This window comes from Mirounga leonina, unplaced genomic scaffold (genome assembly GCF_011800145.1).
Source record: "Mirounga leonina isolate KUSES-001 unplaced genomic scaffold, KU_Mleo_1.0 Mir_151, whole genome shotgun sequence".
In the NCBI taxonomy this organism is placed as follows: domain Eukaryota; kingdom Metazoa; phylum Chordata; class Mammalia; order Carnivora; family Phocidae; genus Mirounga; species Mirounga leonina.
In genome coordinates this window covers 43,119,002-43,123,597 of record NW_023270377.1, presented here as the reverse complement: position 1 = coordinate 43,123,597, position 4,596 = coordinate 43,119,002, and positions in this window count along the sequence as shown.

The window sequence follows — 4,596 nt, the reverse complement described above, 5'->3', positions numbered from 1 at the left end:
CGATATGGTGAAATGCTCATATGCGATGATTAAACAACAGTTCATAAAACAACATGTTTAGTAATATTTGTAAAAATAAATATACATGCAGAGAGAAGATGGAACATTATACTCTAAAATGCTAATGGTTATAGTATTGGGGGTGGGTTTTGTTTCCGTCTTTACATTTTTTCATATTTTTTGAGTTTCCACAAACTTTTCTTCATACTGCATTGATTTTATAACCAGAAAAAAAGTCAATAATTTCCTCTGAAAGCACTTATTTAGAATATTTTGAATATTTTGAAAAGGTGAATTTTGGCAGAGTTACTCTATTGATATCAAGAAGCTATGCCAGGGCGCCTGGGTGGCTCAGTCGTTAAGCGTCTGCCTTCGGCTCAGGTCATGATCCCGGGGTCTTGGGATGGAGCCCTGAATCAGGCTCCCTGCTCTGCGGGAAGCCTGCTTCTCCCTCTCTCACTCCCCCTGCTTGTGTTCCCTCTCTCACTGTCTCTCTCTCTCTCTCTGTCAAATAAATAAATAAATAAAATCTTAAAAAAAAAAAAAAAAAAGCTATACCATTGGCACAGTAATCCAGAAGAGGATGAAAGAAAGAAAATAGAAGGCTCAGAAATATGGCCTAGTGCATAAAACAGCTTAATGTATACATTGGCCATCACACATTCATGGGAAAAGGATGTTTGCTCAAGAACAATGTCAGGAAAATTGACTAGATATTTGGGGGCTGTGGCGAGGAATCAACTTAGAGCTTCTCAAAATAATTTCCAGATTACTAAAAACTTAAATCCTAAAAATCAAATAGTAAAAGGTATTAGAAGAAATATAAGTGAATATTGGTCCGATCTTTTAAAAAGGATTTTCTAGGCATAGAAACAAAGATACAGAGACAACTCCATAAAAAATTTTGATTTTGTAAATAATAAAAACCCTACAATACAATGAAAAGGCGAACTACGAAAATTATTCATAACAAATGTGACAAAGGGTTGCCATTTTTTTTTTAAGATTTTATTTATTTATTTGACAGAGAGAGAGACAGCGAGAGAGGGAAATACAAGCAGGGGGAGTGGGAGAGGGAGAAGCAGGCTCCCCACTGACCAGGACCCTGGGATCATGACCTGAGCTAAAGGCAGATGCCCAATGACTGAGCCACGCCCCAAAGGGTTGCCATTCTTAACATATTGCCAATGGACTTGAACAAGATAAATACTAAGACTAAAATATTGCTAGTTTTGAGCTCCCGGAGTGCAGAAGCATAACTATACTGTTTACTGCTTATACCCGTTAGCATTGTGCCCAGATACATTACAAGGAATTAATCCATATTGAATGAATAGAGAGATGGCCAAACATGCAAAGGTGGCTAAAGAAGTGGGGGAAGGCAGAAGAGAGAAGGAAACACGAATGGCAAATAGACATGGGAAAAATTCTCTCAGCAATAATAAAAATGGAATTAAGACTATGATGAAAAATTAGGAAGGGTTTTTTGTGTGTATTTGATAATAGATGCAGTAATGAGATAGGCAACATCACTCACAGCGAGGAGTGTTTTGAAGGGCAATTGATAAAGTCATATTATAGACTATGTAATTCTAGGAGTCTAACCTAAAGAAGTACAATAGATACTGGAAGGATAAATCTTCTAGAACTCTTGGACTTTTTAAATCTGTGTTTCCAAACCGTGTTCCAAAGAGCTCTGGGGTTCTGCAGGGAGGTCCCAGAGTATGCCTTAAAATGAGGAAGGTTCCTTTAACTCTGCATCTGACTTTTATTTATTTGTTAGAGGCAATATAAGAATATTTTCTTAAAGATTCCACTGAGGGGCATCTGGGCGGCTCAGTCAGTTAAGCATCTGCCTTCGGCTCAGGTTATGATCCCAGAATCCTGGGATCAAGCCCCACATAGGGCTCCCGGCTCAGCGGGAAGCCTGCTTCTCTTTCTCCCACTCTCCCTGCTTGTGTTCCCTCTCGTGCTATGTCTCTCTCTATCAAATAAATAAATAAAATCTTTTAAAACATGAAACATTTAAAAAAGATTCCACTGAAAACATAAAAGTTTGAACACCACTATATTGTACTATTTGATTTCAATAAAAAGCAATGGACTGTTACTTCTCAGAAACTACTAGAGAAGTGGGAACAATAGTCAAAGCGTTACATTCCCCAACACTGGCCTCACAGTAATTTTAAATTCCTGCCTTAGGAAACTTGTAAATCTTTCTATAATTACCTTGCAAATAGTCCAAATCTCAGATATAAAATCTGAGCATATCCAGGCCTGTAATTTAAGAAATAAAAGATTCGTGTTCTATGAGGTTCACCAGTGTTCTTTAATATGATCAGTCTGTCCTAACAAGAACCAACCTCTACTCAGATGTCTCAGCAGAAGAGATTTCATTGAAGGGACTATTTACAGAAGTTCTGGATTAGGTTTACAGTAGGGTGAAGGGATATAAATGACATGGAGATGATAAGAGACGTGAAGGTACCCAGGCTCTTGCAACCTAAGAGGCTGTGACCATCGTTAGGACTGAAGGGATAAGGGGAGGAGATCAAATCAGCAGAGCAGTGAAGGGAGAACCACCTTGACTTAGAGGTCCAAACTGGGAAAAGAGGTAGGAATAAATACCCCAACTTTTCTCCTTTTCCACCCTCCAACCTATTGTCGGTATCGCCCATTGGTCAACCTTACCTGGAAGCCAGCTGGCCAGAGAGCCCAGAGAAAATAGCTAATGAAAGTTCTGCCTTCAGAAAGACAAGAATCTAGCAGAGAAGGTTGGAAAATGGATCTGGCGGAGAGCTAGCTGAAAATAACCAGCATACTTACAATAGTGAAATATCAGGAACCCAATAAAAGAGCAATGCTTAACAAAATGATGGTATTAACCATTCTCTAATTAAGTAAATAATGGTACTCAAAAAACCATTATGCATTTGAGGAGCACAGAAGAGACAGCAAACAGCTCCATCTGGGAGAGTGAATTCAGGGCAGATCTTCTCAAATTGACAACCTAAGTTGTTGTTGTTGTTGCCTAAGTGAATTTTCTTATATTTTTGCTTATTACAAAAGAATACATATCCATTATAGGAAGAACACACGTAAGAGAAAACCAAATATCTACAATCTCACCCCTACCCAAGACCACTATCAACATCTTAGTGTGTTTACATCTTTCCATATCTTTTTCTCTGCATACATACACAGGATTATGTTGTATTTGGGATGTAACATAGATATGGTTTTCTTAACTGTATTTTTCCATGTAATAAGTCATGAATACTATCTCATGCAATAAATATCATTTGGCAACTTTTTTGTGTTGTTTTGTTTTTAAAGATTTTATTTATTTATTTATTTGACAGAGAGAGACACAGCGAGAGAGGAAACACAAGCAGGGGGAGTGGGAGAGGGAGAAGCAGGCTTCCCACAGAGCAGGGAGACCCATGCGGGGTTCAATCCCAGGACCCTGGGATCGTGACCTGAGCCGAAGGCAGACGCTTAACGACTGAGCCACCTAGGCACCCCTGTAACTAATTTCTATCCTCAGACATTAAGTGTGCTTTCTCTTTTGGCTATTACCAAATACACTGTGATGAACTTTCTTGTAGTCTACTCTTTGCACACATCACTGCCCTCACGCCAATTTCAGGCCACAGCCTGTTTTTCTACAGCCCTCAAGCTAATAGCTCTCCTATTTTTAAAAGGTTTTAAAAACAAAAGCACATACACAAAGAAGAAAAACAACAGAGACATATGTGGCTTGCAAAGCCTAAAGTATTTACTATCTGGGCTTTTACAGAAAATAGTTGTCAATTCCTGTATTATGAATTCCCAGAAATGCAGTTTTTGAGTCAAAGGGTGTGAACATTTTTGAAGCTTTTACTGCATTTGGCCAAATTGCCCTCCAGAAACACTGAAGTAATTTATGTCCTTCTCAGTACTGAGTTTGGTCATTTGCCACGCATCCTGCCTCAAGGGTCCCTGGCCTAAATCACTAGCTTTTATTCTCAGTCAACTTCATGGTGCATTAGCGTTTTAAGTTTTGGCCTCCCTTAAAAATGTGTTTGGCCATTTACACTTTTCTTTCATGACTTCGCTAATTTACATTTTTGTCCATTTTTTAACAGGATATTTATACTTTATTTGTCAGACCTCTATTTAAAAAAATGTTACTCTCTTATCTCAAATATATTGCAAATTTTTGGTAGTTTTTACTTGTCTTTTAATTTAATGGGTTTTTTTTTATGAAAGAAATTAAAAATTCTATAGTCAAGTCTGTCATTTTTCCTTTGCAATTCTGCCCTTTGTTCCAAGCTTACTTTCAGATTAAAAGCAATTCAGTTATATTTTCTCCTTGAACTTTTAAGACTTCTTTTTTTTTTTTAAGATTTTATTTATTTGTTTGAGAGAGAAAGAGAGAAAATGTGCAAGAGCAGGGGGAGGGGCAGAGAGAGACGCAGACTCTCCTGCTGAGCAGGGAGCCCCTGGTGGGGCTCCATCCCAGGAACCTGGGATCATGACCTGAGGCAAAGGCAGACCGACGCTTAACCGACTGAGCCACCCAGGCCCCCCAAACTTTGAAAACTTCTAAAAAAT